Source organism: Rhipicephalus microplus, chromosome 7 (assembly GCF_043290135.1).
Source record: "Rhipicephalus microplus isolate Deutch F79 chromosome 7, USDA_Rmic, whole genome shotgun sequence".
In the NCBI taxonomy this organism is placed as follows: domain Eukaryota; kingdom Metazoa; phylum Arthropoda; class Arachnida; order Ixodida; family Ixodidae; genus Rhipicephalus; species Rhipicephalus microplus.
This window is the reverse complement of record NC_134706.1, coordinates 138,305,936-138,331,486: the sequence shown is the minus strand read 5'-3', so window position 1 is coordinate 138,331,486 and position 25,551 is coordinate 138,305,936. Positions and strand designations below refer to the sequence as shown.

At 47.1% G+C, this 25,551-nt stretch overlaps 1 pseudogene; it reads right to left on the bottom strand.

Moving 5' to 3' along the window:
• Positions 1-273: 273 nt before the first annotated feature.
• On the bottom strand, positions 274-25,277 carry LOC142767885 (uncharacterized; annotated as a pseudogene).
• Positions 25,278-25,551: the final 274 nt, after the last annotated feature.

The following is a 25,551-nucleotide window of genomic DNA, read 5'->3' as shown; positions in this document are numbered from 1 at the left end:
CCAAAAATGTGCACCTCGTTCCCATGTTCAGGTACCTTTGTTTAGAGAAGAACAAAAGTAGTAGATCCTATATGTAGTAGATCGCTTGCGGGAGGGCATCCTCAGCAGGTGGACGACCATAGAAATTAAACGTTTTCTTGCTTAAAATTACTCTCGCTATGTGGTATATAGAGGCTATTTGCGCACTATTGGTTCCAATACACTGAGCGATCCGAAATCTATATGACTAGCTGATGACAATTATCGGCTCCATCGAACGGTTATGAGCTTTATTCACACTTTTGTTGGAAGGCTCACGCCGGACGAGGAGCGATGCACCGAGGAGGGTCGGCTAGACGTTGGCTCAAGATCTTTCGGGTCCTGCGCAGGAGTGTCGAAAGGTGGAAGACCAAAGAGCTCTGGCTTGAAATCAAGAAGCGAAGAGATGCAGGTAGTGGCCTGACGCCAGTGTTCTTTATCGATGCGAGGATTAGGAACCATGACGACCTGCATACCGGCAGCAAGGGCTGCGGTGACACCCTTCACCGCGTCTTCAAACACGAGTACCTGCATGAACATGGTGTGTACCGCCATATTGCACGTTTAGTGTTTTTCAAATCTGTTGAAAACGTATCTGCGCTTTCTCTTTGGGGATCGATATAACATGAAAGTGAAACGCATCTTCCCAAAGCGATTATTGTGCGTTGTTTCGCAACAAGGGCGAAGGAATGGATGCCACAACAGCAGGTTGCAATGTCATGCGAAGCAATGTCACCAAGCAGCACGAAACCTGCTGGGCGCACCTCAAGCAGAAAGCACACACGAAATGATCACACACAGGGCGAGCGCGGACACACAACTGTCCCAGCTCGATACTTGAAGCACGCTCCTCACACAGAAAGACACACGGAAATAACACGCAAGTAAACACCTGTACAAGCACGAAATGTCAATTCTTACTTTGTGTATGCGCAGCGCGCTCCTTTGTCTTACGCGGCTGCGGCAGCGAGTGAAGCGACTTTCGTGCTCTCTTTCACCACCGTAGCTTCAAAGCAAGCTTGCGGTGGAAGCAAAAGAGGTATGAAGCACCCGAGTCCTGAGATAGGCGCACGCGCGAGTGAGCTACCACGCCTGAGAATATTTATACGAACTTCACCACGTGGAGGTGCGCTCGCATCGCAACACCTGAGGTGGCCCGAAGCCTTTACAGAGTGCACGCCCAACGCACGACCCTTGCGCCATCTCGCTACTGATCACAAAAGCGCGCTGAGGTGACTGAGCTCTAAGGACCACTAACAGTATATGAAGTATATAAATAGGAGGCCGTTAACAGCCAAGCAACGTGCGCGTTATGTTCTTGTAGGTTGCGTTCTAGTCCTTGTGTCGCGCGCTGAGGAGTGAAAGGTCACTGCTTCAACACCATTTGTTTTTTTTTCCTTTGCAATTGGTTCGAATGCATTTTACAGCGTCATGTTCGGGACGGAAATACGTCAATGGAGCCGTGGTAGATCCAAGCATAAAACAACATAGTGTTAAAAAATCTGAACCAGCCAACAGGAAGGCCATATAATAATGTTACCAGATTGTTGAAAAATAACACAAGACGTAAAACTTCTATTTTGAATTGCAGGCATCCTACAACGGAGTTTTATTTATAGGTGGGAAGTCTAGTATTCATTCTCTGTGAAATTTTCTTCCCTCCCCCCCCCCTATGTGGGAATCTAGGATACCTTCCCCCTTAGCGTCTAGTTCTGCAGTTACTGCGCGTGCTGCAGGACCTAGTTTCTTGCAGTAACAAGGACTGAGAAGGTGAAATAGTTTCTCGCAGCGACGACGTGAGAAACTGAGAGCCGCAAGGCAGCTCGCTAAGGTGCACGCCACGGGGAGTCTATTTATTAAAATGATACACTTTTCGCAGGATATGTATCTGCCAAACGTTTGTGGTTCTGTTACCTTCTGCGATGGTGGTTTCTCGTCGAACTTAGACACAGCGACGATGAAGATATCTGGGTGTGGTTTTCTGTGCTTAACTTCCGGGTTTCCACCCCCGCAGACCACGTGATGAAAGGCAGCAGCTCGCTGTGGTGCGTCATCTTCATGTTGAAGGTATCCGGCTTAGAGCTGGTCGCGATGGCCATGGGCACAGCATGCGTGTGTAAGTTGCGCACCAGCCTTTCGGCACCTACAAACCACGTATAAAGTGCTATATAATTGCCATTCTCCACACAACATTCGTTCTCCAAGTTATGACTCGTGTGAGGATAACGTAAACATCTCACAGGCTAGCGATCTAAAATTTGAGGCGTTGGTGGTGTGTTGGCCTTCTTGAGTCCTTCTTTGCACGCCCTTTTTCTTTTAGAATAGACAGTTATAGTATACCAGACTTACCAGGATACCGGGCGTACAGTGATACCGGAATCGAAGAGCGCATGCGCAGATACGTACGTTACCCGTACCACTTACCCTACGCGCGCTATTTTTCGGATTTACCGTTACCGTGGTAGCATAGGTGTAAGTAATGTACGTAAACGTGGCGGCACTCTCGGACGCCCACTTCGAAGTGATTTTGTCGTAGATGTTGAAAGATTCACCTTGTTCGCAGCAAACGACTGTTTAAAGTGGCTTCGCTTGCCTTCGGTTAGCTTCAACGGCTGAGTATTACGGATATGTTGGCGTAATTTTTTAGATAGCTTCCCATTTCGAACGTGTCTAGGCCTAACTACAATATCGATGTCAACTGATCACCAACACAATTTCTTTTGCGTTAGGTGCGCAGTTCATATTTATTTGCTTTTATTTTAGTAAAATAAACTTACAACAGTACTTCTCAAGGTGGCATAGGCAATCATTATCGTTTTCTTTTTCTTTTCACTGTCTAACTCATTAACAATCCAATAGGTGGCGCCGTCGTCCCAGCTGGGGTTCATAAACCACGTAAACGCTATCCCGCTAAACTATAAGATGCTGTCCCCATTAAACGTTTGCTGCACCGTAACGCCATTCCCTTAACCACCGCTATCACGTTAACCGCAAACTATAACTGAATACGTACCAACTAGCTCAGCTCTCCGTTATTCTAAAATGTGAGGCACCATAGAGCATCCTAGTAAGTGTTGTGATAAAAAGAAAGAGGGGTGCCCATGTCCGGGCATCTCTTATGCAACGTCCATTGCATCTTATGTTTACTCTCTATTCGCAAGAGTATATGCTGCGTGTCAATTGTCGTGCCACAACATGGCCCATCCGTGCTTACCGGGCATCAGCTGTGCGTCGGGGACCGCCTTCTTGAATATACGATCCACCGCTGCCATGTACTCGTCCGGCGTCAGGGGCAGAGCGAGGGCCTCGACTACCACGCGTGCCGCGTCGGCCGCAGTGCTTCCTAGCAGCCGCTTCTTGAGGTCCCAGGTGAACTCTTTGGAATAGCGCGACACCACTGCCTCCGCAGCAGCACTGTACAGCTTCTCCGAGTCTTCCGGTGGTGCCGAAAAGGGTGCGTGAATGTATGGCAACAAACGACAGCGCGGTGATTGTTGGCAACGCTTGCCACTGTGGCACTGTATATACCTTTTTCACAGGAGGAAAAAAAGAACACTTGTACGCTGGATTGCACGTGGGAGTACAAGTACTGTTACAGCCTCGGCAGTGCCCTTATTGGGGTCACTCCTAGTTAACGCAGCCCAGAAAGGGCTGCGGTGGCTGTCTGTGAAAATGTCTATAGCCGCAAGTGCTTAATTACCAAGAAAATAAGGTATCGATAAGGGCACGAAGCTGGTACATGTATCATGTCGCAAAGTACGCGTACTCTTCTAGGTGACGTCCTCCGCAGCTTCAGCTGACGGATGCGGTCTCATTCGATGCTGTATATTTGAAATACGTTGCCTACGAAAACAGCGACGCACACAGGAACACTCACGCGCACGCACATACATGACTAGTTACCAAATCTGACCTCTTCTGACAAATCGCCTTACTCGGGTAACCGTTGGTGACGTCATCTTGACATGACACCGCGCGGTATAAACTTTGTTAGGAACATTCCTAGTTGTATTGAAGTTTACGTCATAGGTGTGCTCCTGTCTCACCTAAAAGAAGGCCGTCTAAGTCGAAAATGACATGAGACACTGGTTGAATGCACACGCTGTTGCTGTTGCTTCCATGCCGCCAGTGTTCTCCGAAAGGCTGGGACCTGCGCCATAAATCAATTAAAAACACACAAATAGGATTACTCTGCATGTATTATCTGCAGCAAAAATTTGCAATAACAAGACGAACGTTGTGGGAGAGAAAAATTCAGCACTAACGAAGTTATTGGTAATAGCTTATGCAAGATAATTGCAATCCCATGGCATGTAGAATTTAAAACACGCAGATACGTCCTACATTAGTGATGTTTTACAAAAGTATTGGAGGCACGTTTGCAGTTCATATATAAGGCTTCAGGACAAAAAAAAAACGCAGCACCATATTTGCAAGTCTATTTCAGCGGGCAAACAGAAGAAAAGGGGGAAGAAAGGTCTAACAGAGGGACAACAGGCTGTACCAGATGTGCTCTTTGAGAAAAGAAGTCAAGACATTAGGTTATTTAAACTTTCCATCTAGGGCCATTTTTCTTTGGGTATTTAAACATTACTAACACGCTTCTACACATTCGTACTTTCCGCGGTGCTCGGGCTGTTGAATTATAAGGTTATTCTTCCGAAGTTACAGATACCTACAATTCGAATGAAATATGGAGCTAATGTGCGTCTCAGCGCACGTTTGCTCTTCAACTATCATTTACATTACGGGGATGCGTGCCTCTGCATTCTATTTTTCTGTTTAAAATAAATATCCAGTCTGCTCTTCAAAGTTGGATAGATATTCATACAGCACAATTTCTTGAACATTTATGTGTATTTTTAGCATATATCTGTATGTTGCCCATACATTGTTCTTCGGTTCTCCAATGTATGTTAGGTCTTTGTTAAATGAATTGCTTTCTGTATATCTGAGAAATCAAAATTCACAGTGTTGTTTTTTTCAAATGCTAGAACCGCTGCTCCTTTCTTTTCTATTCGCTGCTGTGCTAATTTTCTCTGGACATTCTTTGACACCGAACCTACCACTCACCTTTGCCTATAGGTCCGACAAGTGTGTTATCTGTGTATATAATATGAAGCAATATTGCTAAAAATCATTAGTGCTATAAAGTCCTCAAGCACGTATTCCCTCATAAACTAGGTGCGACTCTGCCGTCCAAATACGACCGGATACACCTTTGATGGTCGCTGTCTTTTGTGAGCTGAGGCTATGTGTCAACAACATGGTCATAAACGAGGCGACTTCTACGTGGATGCAGGTTGCCCAATGGAGAAAGTTGGTACACGGCGGCCGCCATTCACTGAACTACTAAAGTTAAGGGTCTTATTATCCGTGCCCCTGACATAACATGAGCGGAGATCACCGCTGCACTGACCGCAGCAGATCCAGAGGCATGGGTTATTATCATTGGCCCATCTTACCACCGTGTAGGCTCCGACTCATGTGAGTCTTTAAGAAAACGAAGCAGCTGAAATTGCCATCGATTAATTGTAATCAGTCAATTTTGAGTCACTTTCCTTGAACATTTTAACGTTGTAGCACATTAACACAAGTTCGCTCAAACTACAACAGCCTGCATGTGCCTTCCATGATACAGAGTAAGCTGGAGGCTTGCGAAAAGGTTGGCAGGCTTACTGTGGCTTATGATATATAGGGTTACACGTTTTTAACTTTCAAATGGGTTGCTATCGAGGACTCCTCCATGCTTCCTTGTTACAACGTAAGTGGCTACACTGAACACTGATGAATGATTTGATTGATATGTGGGGTTTAGCGTCCTAAAACCTTCGTATCATTATGAGAGACGCCGTAGTGGAGGGCTCCGGAAATTTCGACCACCTGGGGTTCTTTAACGTGCACCCAAATCTGAGCACACGGGCCTACAACATCTCCGCCTCCATCGGAAATGCAGCCGCCACAGCCGGGATACGAACCCGTGACCTGCAGGTCAGCAGCCGAGTACCTTAGCCACCAGACCACCGCGGCGGGGCTACACTGAGCACTCTCTAAGAAAGTACATGCGCCCTGTAGTGAAAGATGCTGTTGTAACGTGGAAACACCTCGCATGCTACTCGTTGAGCAGTGCTACCATGCCAGTTCTTATGCTGTCTATGGATCGTCGCGCTTCGACGTTGCTGGCACTCAGGTAAAGCGTTGCAGCTAACGCCAAAGAAAAGGCGAAACAGGAGGCTCTGGAGAGACCCTCCCTCCCTTTCTGGCAGGAGTAGGTTCGCTACAGTGAGGCTACAGAGCGGTGTCATTTTTTTATAGTGTTTATTGGCGCGAATACCAGGTGGTGGCCAAAGGGCGCCAGTACATGGGACAAAAAATGGGAGCAATCGGTATGATGACTGTAAAGGGACCTAAACTTTCTAGTTCTTAAGGCTGCTCAAATACATAGAGTTGTTAAAACTATAGAACTGGCAAGAAATGTGCACAGTGAAAGTGAGCGGCAAACGGTTGGAATGATGAATCAATAGAGATATTGGCACACCTCGATGGGCGCATGAAGAGGATAAGGTCGAAGCGGGTCTGGCTCACGAGCATCTCCCTCTCTTTTTTCTGTCTCTAAGCTGTGCAACAGATTTGGTTATTCTAAGATTATTGCGATTAGTTGTTCCTTATCATTTGCGAAGCCTGCGATTAATTTGGGTGCTGGGACACAAAGGAATTCTACTCAATAAAGTTACGGACTCTCTGGCGAAAGCTTCTCTGACAGGTTCAGTTATCACTCTCCTCCCTGTTATGGCGTTTGTTGCTGCGGCAAGGTTCAGAAAGAGTGCATTATCTGTGTTTACTCAAAGTCTCTATTCATCACCAGACTTTCTGCACCTACACTTTCCTTGGAGTAGGAAATGGTGGGCAACAAGACAAGCTGAAGTTTCAATAACCAGAGTGCGTTGTAGAATTTTAAATCTAAACTTTTACATGCACAGAGCGGGTTTGGTGGTCTTCCTTTATTGCTAATATTTCAACGAATTAGAAACTATCGAATACTTCTTGTTGAGCTGCCGACGATTTTCGTTACACAGAAAACGTATCGAAATTACATTGCGGCATAGTGGTCTATTGGTTACGTCGGCCGTTCTGCTATCATTTGGAGCCTTGGCGGTGAGGCACTCGGACAGGAATATTTTCAAAGCTGTCGAAAAGTTTATATGTGACTCGAATAGATTTGGTAGGTGTATCAACCACTAAAAATTCTTTATTCAGCATTCCTAGTCAAAAGATGTTCAGTATTTGGAAGATTGCACACAATAGTTCGACTTAAAATTACAATTGTTTATATTGCCGCATTCAACCTGCAGAGGAGAGCTCGCACAGCCAGAGAAGAAGACGAAGCTCTTGCCCGGTCCTCTTTACGAGCGCCTTTCATTTTTAATTAAAGTGAGCTCTTCTATATCGAACTCCTGCTGTGTCTGCGTCGTGACACTGGTGGAGGCGCTGGGTACATGTCCAGGACACCTTCCAACAGCCCGGGATCTAGTCCACAAAGACTTCCGCTCGTCGAAACACCCGTTCACCGCGCCAGCCGCCGCCTGTTAGGCCTGAGCCCAGAGTTCGGTCCTTGGACGGAAAACATGACCGCGCCGGGAAGCAGTTGCCCCACCATGACGAGCCCAAGCACGACACAGGTGACTGTTTTCACCCCTAAAACTCCTGTGGACTTCCATGGCAACTCATATGAGGACGCAGATGACTGGCTTGAGGAGTTCGAGCACACAGCCAACGTTAACGGGTGGAACGCCGCACAGAAGTTGGGGTACGTGTATTTCCCTCTTCAAGACGGGGCTCGCACGTGGTTCACGAATCGCGTGTGGTCAACGTGGGACGAGTTCCGGCGGAAGTTCCTGGACACCTTCGCAAACACCGAAAGGCGGGAGCATGCACAACGACTCCTTGAATCACGGATTCAAAAGCCCAACGAGTCTGTTGCTATGTTTGTTGAGGACATGGCTCGTCTCTTTCATCGAGCCGATCCCGACATGTCCGAGAACAGAAAGATCAGCCACCTCATGCGTGGTGTTAAAGAGCAGCTGTTTGCTGGTCTCGTACGGAACCCACCTTCAAACGTCGACGAATTTTCGAAGGAGGCGACCGCCATAGAACGCGCACTACAGCTACGGTACCGCCAGTACGACCGTCCAAACAACAGCGGACAAATCAGCGCAACCGCCGTGACCATGGTTACTCCTGACGAGCGTTCATTGCGTGACCTGATACGCGAAATTGTGCAAGAAGAGGTGAAGAAGCTCGCCGCCACACCGAATGACTGCGCGATTGCGTCGGTCACAGAAGTTGTTCGCCAAGAAATAAGGCAAGCGCTTTCACTTCCCGAGCCGAACACTGAAATAGTTAGGCCAACATATGCAGATATTCTCCGTCGACAGCCTAGATCTAACGTGCCGCCACCTCAACAGTACCACCAGCAACAGCCGCCGACAGTGCCTTGGTACTACAGGGAAATGTCGACGCCGATGCGACCTCCACTCCGCAAAACCGACATATGGCGTACCCCTGACTACAGGCCCCTGTGCTTCCATTGTGGGGAAGCAGGCCACATCGTGCGGTATTGTCCTCATCGCGTTGCCGGGTATCAAGGATTTCCGTCCACTACCCCTCGGCGCTATTTCGACGGAAGACGCAACGTTGAAACGAGCGCGACGATCCCGCGAGACGTTTCTCCTGGGTTCCGGTCACGCTCGCCCTCCCCAGGTCATTTTCCCCGATCTAATAGAAGTAGCACCACGGACATGGCGAGAGGAAGGTCTCCCAGTCCACGCCGGGGAAACTAAAGCAGCGACCTTAGGGGGGAAGGTTGCGAATTGCCGAAGATTTGAAAATCCCCCATTGCCGCCGCATGAAGTGCCACACATTTCGAATGAACCGACGAAAGACGAGATTGTCACCGCCGACATTACACTTTCAATTGACGGTCACGACGTGACCGCACTGGTCGACACTGGTGCGGACTTTTCAATAATGAGTGCGAATCTGGCCGACCACCTCAAGAAGGTAAAAATGGAATGGACGGGGCCGCGAATTCGAGGAGCCGGAGGCCAGCTGCTGACACCTACCGGAAAGTGCACCGCACGAATCAAGATCGGGGATTCATCATTCGTGGCAACCTTCATTATTCTTTCTGAGTGTTGTAAACAGGTCATCTTGGGTATGGATTTCCTGCGAGAGTACGGTGCCATTATAAATATACCGGACGGTGTACTGACCTTCTCAGCGGACCATTGCGCAGCGCTGCAGCGCAAGCCCATGCGCGTGATTGACGACGTGACCATGCCACCGTTGTCATGCCGCCTCGTCTCTGTCACGTGTAACACGCAGCATAGTGGAGAAGGTGTCGCGGAACAAATATCGACGCTTTTACTCTCTCGAGGAATCGCTATTGCCAGAAGTCTCGTCAGTGTAGTGTCTGGGCAAGCAGAGGTCCTGTTGACAAACTTCAGCAACGAGCGTCGACACATTGCAGAGGGTACCACAGTTGCATACTTCGAAGAAATTGTAGAATTCCGCGAGTGCTTCGCAGTACAACAGGCAGAGACGCTGGCCGCTTCAACACCACTGCCTGTCGACGTGAGCACAGATTTATCGCCAGCGCAGAGGCAGAGTCTTCTAGATATTCTCGGCCAGTTTGAAGATTGTTTTTCGTCAACCTCGAGAGTAAATCAAACGCCACTGACAAAGCACCGAATTATAACGGAAGAGACGGCAAGACCAATTCGACAAAACCCATACCGCGTGGCACCGAAAGAACGCGAAGCAATCCAAGAACAAGTCCAGAAAATGCTCAATGATGACATCATTCAGCCGTCAAAAAGCCCTTGGGCATCACCGGTAGTGCTAGTTAAGAAGAAAGACGGCAGCTTACGCTTCTGTGTGGACTACCGCAAGCTGAACCGCGTGACAAAGAAAGACGTATATCCACTACCGCGTATTGACGATTCACTTGACAGGCTGAGGCATGCACGCTTCTTCTCGTCGATGGACCTGAAAAGCGGTTATTGGCAAATCGAGGTCGATGAGCGGGACAGAGAAAAGACTGCTTTTGTTACGCCTGACGGGCTTTACGAGTTTAAAGTCTTGCCCTTCGGATTGTGCTCAGCCCCAGCAACATTTCAGAGACTGATGGATACCGTCCTATCAGGCCTTAAGTGGCAGACGTGTCTGGTATACCTCGACGACGTCATTGTTTTCTCACCAACATTCGAGGAACATCTAAGACGGCTGCTATTAGTATTTCGAGCAATACGGTCCGCTGGCTTATCGCTGAAACCTGAGAAATGTCATTTCGGTTTCAAGGAACTCCGATTCTTAGGACATGTGGTGAGCCATGAAGGTGTTCGTCCGGACCCCGACAAGATCGACGCCGTCCGAAAATTTCCGGTGCCAACAGAAAAGAAGGCCGTAAGACGTTTTCTTGGCCTTTGCGCCTACTACCGCAGATTTATCGCCAATTTCTCGCACATAGCGTCGCCCTTAACACGCATAACGAGAGACGATGTTCCATTTTTATGGGGCGAAGAGGAACAAGCAGCATTTGACGGTCTACGACAGCGCCTGCAGACACCCCCTGTGCTTGCTCACTTTGACGAGGACGCTCCAACCATGATCCACACTGATGCCAGCAACGTAGGTTTAGGCGCTGTACTCGTCCAGTGGCAAGACTCAGCCGAGAGAGTGATTGCATATGCAAGTAGGACGCTTTCCCGTGCCGAGTCCCATTATTCCACAACGGAAAAGGAATGTCTTGCTGTAGTATGGGCAGTTCTGAAGTTTCGCCCATACCTCTACGGCCGTCCCTTCCACGTAGTCAGCGACCACCACTCACTTTGCTGGCTGACCAACTTGAAGGACCCATCCGGTCGGCTAGCACGCTGGAGCTTGCGCCTACAAGAATTCGATATGACGGTCGTCTATAAGTCGGGACGACAGCACTCTGATGCTGATTGCTTATCCAGGTCGCCTATAAAGCAAGATGATGTCTCAGAAGATGATGACATGGCATTTTTAGGAGTGGTCGAGACGGTCACCATTTCGTCTAAGCAGAAAGAAGACAGTGAGTTGCTCCCTCTTATTAATTTTCTTAACGGCCAGTCTACAAGCGTTCCCAAGATATTTGCAAGGAGCCTGCCATCATTCTGCTTGCGCAGTGGTGTCCTATACAAGAAGAACTTTGCCCCCAGCGGAAATGCCCACTTACTTGTCGTCCCGACATCCATTCGCGATGAGATCCTGAGCGCTTGCCACGATGAGCCAACTTCCGGCCACCTCGGATACACGCGCACATTGGCCAGAATCCAACAAAAGTACTACTGGCCGAAGCTTCCAGGCACTGTAAATCATTACGTCCGCACGTGTCTCGATTGTCAACGACGAAAGTCGCCACCTTTAAAACCAGCCGGATTGTTGCAACCAGTTCAAGTGCCCACCATGCCTTTTGCACAAATCGGAATGGATCTCCTTGGACCATTTCCGACTTCGCATACTGGAAATAAGTGGGTAATTGTCGCTACGGACTATCTTACTCGTTACGCAGAAACAAAGGCTTTATCAAGTGGAACCGCAGTAGAAGCGGCACGATTTTTCATTGAAAATATCGTTCTGAGGCATGGTGCTCCTAGAATTATAATAACAGACAGAGGTACCGCTTTCACGGCCATGCTCCTCAAGTCAGTGCTTGAGTTGAGTGGAACAGCGCATCGAAAAACTACCTCCTACCACCCACAAACCAACGGGTTAACAGAACGCCTCAACAAGACAATTGCTGATATGCTTAGTATGTACATCGACGTGGATCATAAAAATTGGGATGACGTTCTACCATACGTGACGTTTGCTTATAATACGGCGCAGCAGGAAACTACGCGGAGCACGCCATTTAGTCTTCTTTATGGCCGTAAAGTGACGACAATGCTTGATGCCATGCTGCTGCACGACTGCGAGGATACAGACACGGATGTTCAAGCCTTTACCCAACGAGCTGAAGAGGCACGGCAGCTAGCACGCGTGCGAATCGCCCGACAGCAGAGTTATGACGCACAACGTTATAACCTGCGACACCGATACGTCACTTATCACCCAGGCGAGAAAGTGTGGGTCTGGAGCCCTATTCGCCGACGCGGCCTTTGTGAAAAGTTATTGAAGAAGTACTTTGGTCCCTACAATGTTATACGGCACCTAAGTGACGTGAATTATGAGGTCATCCCTGACAGTTCCTCGCGAGCTCAAAAGTCTGAAATCGTACACGTTGTGCGGATGAAGCCATATTACAGTGAGCCAGTTGCGTAATACGTCAACTACATACACCGCGTATTCTGTAGCCGAGCATCGGGTCGACGCTCTTCCTGGAGGGAGGCAAATGCCGCATTCAACCTGCAGAGGAGAGCTCGCACAGCCAGAGAAGAAGACGAAGCTCTTGCCCGGTCCTCTTTACGAGCGCCTTTCATTTTTAATTAAAGTGAGCTCTTCTATATCGAACTCCTGCTGTGTCTGCGTCGTGACAATATTTACCATTACATACAAAATCATCTCAAAACTATTTTAGATCTTATTAAATATTAATCATAAATTCAGTATGTATGATGCGCCCGACTCATGGCCGTTCCCCTGAGTGGGTAGGTGCCAATGATCCTAGGAGCATCATCATCCCAAACACATCATCATCATCTAAGCTGTGCCTCTCGCAACCGTTTCATTGTGTAAATAAATGTATTCCATCGTCACAGTTGTGGTGGAAGGTGCTGGGTAAGCCAGCTACTGTAGAGCGAGACCGGAGGGCAGCCGTCTACCAACAACGGAACCACAAGAGCGCGAGCTTCGCCGCAGCCGTCGACTGGCGGGCTTGCCACCATTACCTCAAGAGACGAACTTGAACGGCGACATCCAACATTCAATCACGAGAGCGCCGCCTTTCCACTACCGAGAGCCACACACATTCACAGGGAAACCTGGCGATGATGTTGAGGAATAGCTCAGCCACTATCAATGGGCGAGCCGAGCCAATGGCTGGAATGCTGCCAGCCAGTCGTTCCACGTGGGTCTATTTCTCGAATTCAGTGATTTGGTATGGTTCGAGAATCACAACACACCTTGAAAACATGGTTTCAACTCACGGAGGTGATCAAATAGTGCTTTGGCGAACCTGTGACGAAAAAGAAACTCGCAGAGCAAATGTTGTCGCAGAGAGCTCAAACTTGTGGTGAAACTTGCACAACGTACATTGAAGAGGTACTAAGACTGTACAAGTGTGTGGATTCCAACGTGACGGAAGAAGACAAGGAGGGCCACATTTTCAAAGGAATTGCGGAAGACGTCCACCACTTTCTTACCCACAAGGAAGGTCTTGATTCTGTGGCAGATGTTATCAGGCACTAGCGAACGTTCGAGGCCCCAAAGATTCACCGCATCACTTCGAATTTCAAACGCCAATGTCACGACCGTCGCCACTGCCGATGTGTGCCAAGACTCCTTGCCTGGCGACCATTCTTCAACTATTCGCCTTATTGTACGCGAAGAACTTCGTCGTCACGGTTATGTACCCGTGAACGCCCGAGAACCACCGTGCGATACACCGTCCACAAGCATTAATGCTGCTAGTTTTGACGAGCGCTGCTATCCCAACCGCTGCCTTCAACTAAGGGCTCCACCTCCAACGTCTTCTTATGTAGAGCCGCCTTATGCTTCCCGCAGTCGTAACAGCTACAACAGCCATCCACCTCCTTTTGTGTCTCAGTGGGAACAGAGAGCCACGTACCCTCAACATCCAGCGACGTTCTCTTTGCTTCGTGAACGTCCCGTCTGCTACCTGTGCGATGTTCTTGGACATATCACCCTATCATGCCAATGCAAAGTAATTAACATTCGGCATTCTCGCAGCTACCCACGACGATTGCACGTCGAAGCCAACGGCCTGACTACACCTACTTGCCCACCAACTCAACTGATGCGCGGCACGCCTATACAGCCGATCAACCGGAATGATTCGCCCGGGTTCGTGCGCTGCTTAACGCCGCCCACCACGCGTCCACCTCGGTCACCATCTCCACGGTGCCGGTCCCGGATTTCGTCTCCACCACCGGGAAGCTAGCCAGCGCGGACAACGGAGGTGAGGTAGCTGGACGTACAGATTTTAATCGAAGTATGCCTCCACCAGTTTTCTATGCTTCAGAATAAGGTTCATGTACTTTTTGACGACGTTCCCATTGTGACATTGATAGACACTGGCGCGAGTGTTTCAGTGATGAGTTTAGTTTTTAAGCAACGACTTGGCCGCAAGGTTATGATTCATTGGGACAAACCTTCCACTTTTTGGGCAGTGAGTGGCGCATTCTTGCGTCAAGTTGGTGTCTGCACTGTGTCTTTTAGTGTAGCCGGTAAAACGCTCAAGGCGGAATTCACAGTACTGGCTCACTGAAGGCCTGACGTTATATATACTTGGCATAGATTTTTTGCGAGAGTGTCGCGCGACCGTGGATTGTGGAGCAAGGGAGGTTCTGTTGTCTACTCTCGCCCAGCAGCCTGAGTGTGAGAAAATGATCTCATTGTAGCTAAAGATGCCCTTGTGCCTGCGTCGTGGTCTACGGCCAGCAAACAAGTTACCACGTCGGAAACCAACTCGAGTTTGACTTCACGTGACAATGTGATTGAGCCGTCACCAGTAGCTTGTGTCAAGAAAAACATCTTTGTACCACTCTGCGTAGTACCTCTCGCAGACGAGAAGGCTCAATGATGGGAGATAAACAGCTCACCCGAGTCGGTTGTACTACAGGCTGGTATGCGCCTTGTCCTGCATGAAAAGCAGAGCAGTACCTGCATTGGAGCCTTTAAGGATTATGCGAAGGTGGATCCGATGAAACTTCTGGTATGGAAGCTAAATTCTCAAAAATGGTTAGCAAGCCCCACTGTGGTGGTCTAGTGGCTAAGGTACTCGGTTGCTGACCCGCAGGTAGCGGGATCGAATCCCGGCTGCGGCGGCTGCATTTCCGATGGAGGCGGAAATGTTGTAGGCCCGTGTGCGCAGATTTGGGTGCACGTTAAAGAACCCCAGGCGGTCAAAATTTCCGGAGCCCTCCACCATGGCGTCTCTCATAACCATATGGTGGTTTTGGGACGTTAAACCTCATATATCAAATCGAATCAATCATCAATCAAAAATGGTTAGCAAGTTCATCAACTTCATTTTTTCGCAGAAGAGCAGAGTCCTGGTTGCACTACTGGCGAGACATGCTAAAGCATTTAATTTTTGCACAGAAGGTACATAAGGCTGAGATACTGACCACGCGCGCTCGTCACTGGATAGATACTGGCTCTGCTCATCCTCTCCGATAGAATCTTTATCGCGCTTCCTCGTCCGAGCACAAAGTTATTGCTGAACAACTAGGCAAGTTGCCAGCCACTGGTGTAATTCAAGAATCGTCTAGTTTTTGGGCTGCGCCTGTTATCTTGGTAAAGAAGAAAGACGGGTCCTGGAGGTTTCATCTTGATTATCGGCGTCTCAACTCTATAACCAAGAAGGACCTGTATCCCCTCCATCGCATCGATGACGTCATTGACAGCCTGCATTCAGCTTCCTATTTTTCTTCTGTGGACTTGCGATCCGAGTATTGGCAAATTCCCGTGGATTCAACTGATAAAAAAAGACGGCTTTTCTTACGCCAGATGGTCTCTTTGAATTTAATGTTATGCCGTTCAGCTTGTGTAATGCTCCGGCAACTTTGAACGCTATCTGTATACCGTCTTGAGAGGCCTTAAATCGGAAATTTGTTTCTGTTACCTGGATGAGGTGGTTGTTTTTTGGACGAACTTTTGAGGAACATAATCATCGCCTCGACGTTGTTCTAACATGTTTGAATAAACCTGCCTTGACACTTAACTCAAAAAAAAAATGTCGTTTCAGTGAACGTCAAACACTGGTTTTAGGACAACTTGTCGACAAAGCTGGCGTTAGGCTGGATCCGCAAAAATTTAACGCCGTTAGCAAGTTCAAGCAGGCACAGTCTCTTCGGGAGCTGCGAAGTTTTCTGGCCTCTGCTCTTATTTTCGCCGCTTTGTGCCTAATTTCGCTGAAAAGGCCCAGCCACTGAAAGACTTGCTGCACAAGGACATCCCTTTCCACAGGACACCAAATTATGAGTCAGCGCTTAAGCAACTACAGTTCGTTCTCTCTTCCGGGCCAGTACTACGCAACTTCCATCCCTCTGATCCCGCGGAAATCCACACCGCTGCCAGTGAAGTTAGTCTCGGCGCAATTCTAATTTAACGCCAGAACAATTCTGAACATGCCGTCGCCTATGCGATCCTGTCCCTGAGCAAGGCGCAGCGTAATTATATAGTTACCGAACTGGGGCGCCTTGCCTTCGTTTTCACCGTACACGAGTTTCGCCCCTACATCTACGGTCGTCGCTTCTCAGTCACCGTCGATCATCACTCCACTTGCTGGTTGATAGGCCTACACAACCAATCTGGTCGACTTGCACGATAGGCCATACGATTACAATAATTTGATTTCATCGTCTGCTACATGAGCGGTAACCGCCACGCAGACGCTGACTGCCTTTCACAGCTTTCTCTATTAACGACCGACTGTCAAGCTGACAACTTTGACCATTTTCTCACCACAATTGACTCTCACTTCCCTGACATCACGGCTTTCCAGGCAGCACACCACGAGGATCGTTGCTGATTACCTGTTTGCCTCCGCTAATTACCCCACCAATTCAAGCTCTTTTTTAGTTCATGACGCCGTTCTTTACAAAAAAAATTATTCCGACCAATTCGCCCGTCTGCTTCTGGTAGTTTCACGCACTCTCTGTCCCAAATTTTTCGATTCGGTCATGACGACGCAACCAGTGGACACATGGGCTTCGTCAGAACGTTTCATCGCAACCAGCCGAGGTTTTACTGGCTCGAGATGCGACGCGACACGGCAAAAAACGTAGCCGGTGGCGAACAATGTCAATGTCGCAAGTGTAACACGACTACGTCACCTGGGCTTCTCCATACCATCGTCATCATCAGCTTGACTATGTCCACTGCAGGACAAAGGCCTCTCCCATTTTCCGCCAGTTAACCTGGTCCTGTGCTTGCTGCTGCCAATTTATACCCGCAAACTTCTTAACCTCATCTGCCCACCTAGCCTTCTGACTCCACCTAACTCGCTTGCCTTCTCTGGGAATTCAGTTAGTTACCCTTACTGACCAGCGGTTATCCTGTCTACACGCTACATGACCGGCCCCTGTCCATTTTGTCTTCTTGATTTCAACTATGATATCCTTAACCCCCGTTTGTTCCCTAATCCACTCTGCTTTCTTCGTGTCTCTTAAGGTTACACCTACCATTTTTCTCTCCATTGCTCGCTGCGTCGTCCTCAATTTAAGCAGAACCCTCTTTTTAAGTCTCCAGGTTTTCGCTCCGTAGTTAAGTACCAGCAAGATACAGCTGTTATATACCTTCCTCTTGAGGGATAGTGGCAATCTACCCGTCATAATTTGAGAGTGCTTGCCAAATGTGCTCTACCGCATTCTTATTCTTTTAGTTACTTCAATCTCGTGGTTCGGCCCCGCGGTTATTATCTGCCCTAAGTAGACATAGTCTTTTACAACTTGAAGTGCACTGTTGCCTGTCTCGAAGCGCTGCCCCCTTCCTAGGTTGTTGTACATTACTTTCGTTTTCTGCAGATTAATTTAGGACCCACCTTTCAGCTCTCCTTGTCTAACTCCATAATCATGAGTTGCAATTCGTCCCCTGAGTTACTCGGCAATGCAATGTCATCGGCGAAGCGCAGGTTACAAAGGTACTCTCCATTAACTCTTATCCCTAACTGTTCCCAATCTAGGCTTCTGAAAACCTCCTGTAAGCACGCGGTAAATACTATTGGGGAGATTGTGTCCCCCTGCCTTACACCCTTCTTGATTGGTATTCTGTTGCTTTCTTCATGAAGCGCTATGGTAGCAGTTGATCCTGTGTATTTCTTCCAGGATGTTTACATATATTAAGTCGACGCCCTGATTCCGCAGTGTCTACATGACGGCTGATAATTCTACTGAATCAAACGCCTTCTCGTAATCTATGAAGGTTATGTATAGTGGTTGGTTATATTCTGAGCATTTCTCTATTACCTGATTGATAGTATGAATATGGTCGACTGTTGAGTAGCCTGTTCGAAATCCTGCTTGTTCGTTTGGTTGATTAAATTCTAATGTTTTCTTTCCTCTGTTAGCAATTACCTTTGTAAAGCATGTATACTACAGAGAGCAAGCTGATCGGCCTGTAATTCTTCAAGTTCTTGTCATCTCCTATGTATTAAGATGATGTTAGCATTTTTGCAAGACTCTGGCACTCTTCCCGTCAGGAGACACCTCGTAAACATGGTCGCTAGTTCTTATAACTCAATCTGTCCTCCATCTTTCAGCAGATCTGAAGTTACCTGATCATCAGCAGCAGCGTTGCCTCTTTGCTTGCTCTCCAAAGCTCTTCTGACTTCTTCTATCATTACTGGTGGGGTGTCATCTGGGTTACTACTAGTTTTTATAGTATTAAGGTCGTGGTTGTCCCAGCTACTGTACAGATCTCTGTAATACTCCTCCGCTATTTTGACTATCCTATTCATATTGGTAGTTATTTTGCCTTCTTTATTCCTTAGTGCATGCATCCAATTTTTGCCTATCCAAAGGTTCCTTTTCACTGCTTTGACGCTTCCTCCACTTTTCAGAGCATGTTCCATTCTCTCCATGTTATACCATCTTACATCGCATAACTTACGCCTATTAATCAACTTCGAAAGCTCTGCCAGTTCAAATTTGTCTGTTGTACATGAGACTTTCATGATTTGACACTTCCTAATGAGATTCTTTGTTTCCTGGGAAAGCTTGCCAATATCCTGTCTAACTACCGTGCCTCCAACTTCCACTGCACACTCCGTAATGATACTCGTCAGATTATTATTTATTGCGTCAACGCTAAGGCTTGTTTCCTCACTAAGAGCCGATTACCTGTTCCGAAGCGAGGCTCTGAATTCCTGTACTTTCTCTCTCAGTGCTAGCTCATATATGGGCTTCTTGCGTATCAGGTTCTGTCGTTCCTTCTTCATGTCTAGGCGAATACGAGATGGTACCATCCTATGGTCACTGCAACGTACCTTGCCAACCACTTCCAAATCCTGCACGATGCCTGGGTGTGCACTCATCATAAAGTCTATTTCGTTCTTATTTTCGCCATTAGGGCTCCTCCAAGTCCACTTGCGGTTTCCTCGTTTTCGGTAGAAGGTATTCAAAATCCGTAAATTATTGCGTTCTGCGAATTCTACTAGCAGCTCTCCTCTGGTGTTTTTAGTACCGATACCATAATCTCCTACTGCCTGGTTTCCAGTCTGCTTCTTCCCTACCTTTGCATTAAAGTCTCCGATCAGTATAGTATACTGCGTTTTTACCTTACTCATTGCCAATTCCACGTCTTCATAGAAGCTTTCAACTGAAGCGTCATCATTGCTGTATGTAGGCGCGTAAGCCTGTACCACGTTCATCTTGTATCTCTTATTCAGTTTAATAACGATACCTACCCCCCTTTCATTATTGCTATAGTATTCCTCTGTATTGCCAACTATGTGTCTGTGAATCAGGAACCCCACTCCCAGTTCTCTTCTGTCAGCCAAGCCCCGATAGCAAAGAACGTGCCCATTCTGTAGCACCGTATAGGCCTCATCTGTCCTCCCAACCTCACTGCGCCCTATTATATCCCATTTAACACCCCCTAGCTCTTCAAATAGTACAGCTAGACTTCCCTCACTAGATAAGGTTCTAGCGTTAAACGTTGCCAAGTTCAGGTTCCCATGGCAGCCTGTCCAGATCCAGAGAATCTTAGCACCCTCTGCTGCGTTGCAGATCTGACCACCACCATTGTCAGTTGCTTGGAAGCTGCCGGGGACTGAGGACCGTGAGTTAATCGACGTATGCATGTGGAAGGTAGTGGCCGGATACTGCACCAGGGTGGCCAATCCTCCTCTGGTGAGGGAGAGCGTCTCCATACCATACTACGTGCTCGCTCTCTCTTTGAGATTGTTGTGTTGACCTTCTAGGTCTGTTTCCACGTTCAGCCAGTGCCAATCGATGAGTCATCGTGTGCGTCGACCATCTGACGCGCCACGCAGAAACTGCGGCAATGCCTGCTGCAACAGCCTTTGACGTGTCGCAGTTTACGCTTCAGCTTATAATTCTACCCCATGGCCACGAGTCGTCATTAGCGACCGGGAACTTCAGTTCGTCGCTGATGTCGTTGAAGAGATCCTGTGCCTGTCTGCCAGCCAGCCCCGCCGCGGTGGTCTAGCGGCTAAGGTACTCGGCTGCTGACCCGCAGGTCGCGGGATCAAATCCCGGCTGCGGCGGCTGCACTTCCGATGGAGGCGGAAATGTTGTAGGCCCGTGTGCTCTTATTTGGGCGCACGGTAAAGAACCCCAGGTGGTCAAAATTTCCGCAGCCCTCCACTACGGCGTCTCTAATAATCATATGGTGGTTTTGGGACGTTAAACGCAAGATATCAATGTCTGCCAGCCAGTTCCGCCTCGTGACCCCGTATCACCCACAGACTAATAACCTCGTAGAGTGGACCAATAACACGCTAACAAACATGTCGTCAATTTATGTTCATGTCAAGCACGAGAACTGGGAGGAAGCACTGCCCTATATCACATACGCATAGAACACCACGAAGCACGTGACGATAGGGTACTCGCCCTTTTTTCTGCTATACGCCCACTCCCCTCGCAGTTGTCTCGGCACCATTCTGCCTTTTACGTTAGATGTGTAAACATCGGTTGCCGAGTCACTATGCCGTGCTGAAGAAGCCCATCGCATCACACGCCCCCGAATCCTTGCATCTAAACAGCGCTCCAAGACCCGGTGCAACGCCCACCATCACTCCGTTTCGTACACAAGAAAGGTGACCTGGTGAGGCTGTGGACACCTGTCCGCAAACGTGCTTTGTGCCAAAAGTTCTAGGCCCGCTACTGCAAAGCATTTGTAGTTCTTGACCGTGTCAGTGACGTTACATACGTAATCTCCGGCGTCACAAGCAATCGTCGGCACTCTAGCAAGACACAGCTGACACACGTCACGCACCCCAAGCCGTATCACTGTCAACCTTCCTACTGACTCGCCCAGTGGGCATCGTCGGCGAACGAGGAAATGACACCCTTAGGTTGGCGCGTGAAGAGGACAAAGTCGAAGTGGATCTGGCTCACGAGCAGCTTGGTCTCCTGTTTCTGGCTCTGAGCTGTACCTATCATAATCATTCAATTCCGTAAATAAACGCGTTCCATCGTCACAATAATATAGAGCACGAATGTCTCTACAACGCTCTTGTTTGCAAGGCCCGCGAGACAGCTGCTGTGTAGTGTATATTCTGCAGCAGCGACCTCTCTTCAGAGGCCGACCTGCAGGTTGTCAAGACAGATCACGTGAAAGCGGATTCCTTCCGATGAATAATGATGGTTGATGTGGTATTTGCTCTCAGTATACGTTGACCAAAAATGCTTCTTCTTAAGTGTGTAACTCCTTGCATTTTTATAAAATTCTAGGAGAAATGTTTATAATGGCGAGTGCATCTTTTTTAGGAAGAGAACATGCCATACAAGACTGGTTACAACTTCAATGTGCAAAAAATAATTGATTAATTGTTATCAATTACAAGCAAATGTAATATAACCAATTGTTTTCGAAAACTCTAATGTTCCGGATAATTGAATCACAAGATGAAGAGAAAATATATTCAATTTAAGCAATTGCTTACTTGTAACGCGTTACGTACATTTTCCCGCGGTGGCTCCGAAAATCCCGGACTCCCGTTAGCGATACGCGTAGGGTTGAGACCAACTATCTCTTTTAGCGTTTGTGAGGGGTGGTTCCTTTTCACAAGCTCCCTCCACAGCCCTCTGAGTGGATAGCGGCATAAATGTTTTCCGTCACCACCACAGCTTAGAACACATATGATAAAGGTTGATTCGCAAGCTGAAGTACTGCGTTGGTATTTGCATACCCTACCGCTTACATAGCCACAGACATCACGCACTTCACTGCGAAAGATGTCACGAATATGTGTGCATAGACCATAAGCTTCGCAAAGTGCGCATGATGAGAAGGCTACGTTAAAGTGCTCAAGTGTGCCAGGAACTAATTTTCGCAGATTGTTGGGCTTAATTTATGTCAATACAAACAAGTGGGGCTGCAGCTGCGTGCGTATCACACAGTATTTGCTACTTACAAATCATGGTCAATAATAAAATAAATACTACGTTCACTTGTTCGTGGTTGCGGCAAATTATAAGAGACGAGTAGGTAAAAGATTTATAGCGTGTCATCTTTGAACATTTTGAAATGCAGATGCAGTGCTTACTTCTTAACAGACTGTTTTTTTTAGTTTTTTTATAGTGCCCTTTAATAGGTCTAATGATACTTGAGCAGTACGTATCATACTTTAATTTAAGAACACATTTCCTTTCTTAACGTAAGTAGGCGTGAAAATTCAAACACTTTCATAGGCGAGATAGATGCTTAATTTTCTGCGTAGTTTTACAACTCCTTCATTCCACAGTGTGCCTTATTTCTTGTTTGTCTAAGTTGCAAAAACTGGAAGGCAGGTTCATTCTCACTTCTCTTAGTAGCTTCCGGAAAATGTGGCAGCACAAACAGATCTGGTTTGAAGTCCACGAGCGAATCAATGCAGAGGGTGGCCCGGCTCCGGTTGGCTTGATTCATTCGAGGATCGGGAACCATCACAACTTGCATTCAAGCACCCTGGGCCGCCGTCACACCAGCGGGAGAGTCCTCAAACACCAGAACCTTGTTCAGAGCACACAAGAAAGGGTCAATTATATATAAATAAAAGAGACCCACGCAGCTATCGGCCGTTTAAAGAACTCGCTAGATCACTCCATGGCTTCACCTAAGGCAACTAAAATTCTGATGAAATACAAAGTATTAGACTTTACGTTTTTAGAAGATATGAATTGGACCCATCACGTGGAACTACTTGCAAAATCGCTGTCATCTGCCGCTGGTGTGCTGTCTAGCTGTAGCCATTTTTTTTTCTTTCGGATAGGGTAAAATTGCAAATATATTACGCCCTGTTGGAATGGCATGTTATATATTGTGCGCTTGTGTGGGCCACCACCACAAAAGGTGAAATTCGCGCACTTCTTCAACCTCAAAAACGGGCGATTCGACAAATAGCGAATATACCTAAATTGTTATTCCACTGCACCACTTCTTCAAAAACACAAGATATTACGTGTGAAAAGTCTGTATGAATACCGACTTGTATATTAATTTAGTTTCAGTTCCGACAATAACAAATCCTTATTAAAATCTACATCACGGCTTGAATAAAAAGTACTGACTCGCGCACTCGTAGCCACGACATGTGGTCCACACCATACCGGCGCGCAAATTACCTTATGCAATCTCTGAGGCATAGCCTACCTTTGATGATAAATAAAGTTGGAAAGGGAAGAATTTATATTTCAAATATTCTGACGCGCCAACAAATTCAAGAACACTTTTGCAAGAATTAATAAAACAAGCAAGAAAACAATTTTTACACTTTTTAATGTTTCTTCTTTTTAATGTCTTTCTCCGTCACTGTTTCGATAAACATTGTATTATATCATTATGCATCACAGCCATGTTTATACAAGTCATCCTATTTATATTATAACTTTCACCGTTTTTGTGTATAGCACTGCAATAAGACATTTCCTATGTTAAGTGCATTAGATTTGTATTTTTATAAATGTCATGTTTGTAAGTGTTATTCAATATGTTCTTTTTTTCTAGTCCATTAAAACTGTGGATTTTCTCTTCCTGTATATATACTGAAAACATCTATGAATGCTAATTTTGATTTTACTGCTGCCATGTGAGGGCCTTCAGGCACATTCAAGTTGTATGATGCAGCTTTTCGCCTGACGGACCCACGATAATTTTGTTGGAAAATAACCTTTCTTATTCTGATTATGAGAGCTCGAAGGTCAAAGCCATCGTCCTTTTTGTAGTTGATATATTCATCATCCATTCCACCGAAAGCTTTCTGTTCCTTACGTGGTATAAGCACGCCCTCTGAAATCGGAGTAATTGCAAGATTTATGCAAATCACCTGGTTTTCCACAGCCTTCCTGATCTGCCCACCTTTGATTAGGTGACGATGCTACGTAATCACGACATCTTGTGACGGCACGTTAGGTGACGTCTTACAACCTAAAGATGACAAATTTTGCCAAGTGGTAATATCACGAGGAACCGCGATCGCGTGATATGTTGCATTTTTGCCGACGTGAAGTGCCGATGCTGTAGGTCAGGTCTCACGTTTGATTAGGCACATGAGACATCAAGACGACTTAATTAAATTAGGAGTAGACAAAGCAAAACGTTAGACTGATAACTATGTGATGTGTACAGTGTGTGTACTAAAATTGATGTAAACAGAATACATTATAAAGCTGTGTTCTCAAGCCCCGTAAGATTAGCTAATAGCTTCAAGTAAGTGGCTGTTAGAACACGATACCTTTTCCGGTGCTGGATGGTCTTCAAACTTGGACGCAGTGACGAAAAAAATGTCTGGATTCGGTTTGCCGTGTTTCACCTCAGGATCCCTACCCAAGATGGTCGCATGGTGGAAGAGCGACAAGAGATCTCTGCGAAGCGTGATCTTTGTCCCGAAAAAGAGTGGCATGGAGCTCGTGGTGACCACGATGGGAACACCGTAGGCGTGGAAGTGGCGTATCAGCTGCTCGGCACCTGGTGGCAAAATTAATCGTACGTTTGGTAATGCAGCCCTATGCAGGACTCTTCAGCTAAGTTGCGCCGAGCATTTGTGAAATAAGCAAATATGCGCGCGACGTGAGACTAATTGTCGCCGTGAATTCCAAGTCATATGCACCACGTAAGAATATTTTGTTATTAGACCAAGTCGGGTAATAAGCAAGTATTGCTCAGTAACTATCGAATTATTAACTTTTGAAAAAAATCACAGCATATCCAAGGAGTAAATGATGATGAGTGGAGCAAAACATACGTCCATTCGTCCGTCCGTCCGTCTATCCATCGTCTGTCTGTATGTTAATCTGTCTATCTGTCCACCCGTCCGCACCGGCTGAGTGAGTCATCGAACTAGGCGGTCACGAACCACGACGAGCTAAAAAGGACAAACCCATGGCTTAAGGAGCTTCACCCCTAAAGCTTCAATACAAAATATATATCACATGTTTCGAAGTGTCAGACAGTTTTAGCTATGCTGAAATAACTGGCAGTCTGCCCAGTTGAGTAATGAACAAGTATTTAATTGCCTTAAAAATGGTAAATCCAGCAAAAAGTATTCAATAGCATTGTTCTAACGCTTGTTCAGAAGCATCGGCAAATTTCAGTTATGCTACGGTAACTACCCTGTTTAATTTTAATCCTGGCTTATTTTAGACTCCCCGAAAATTA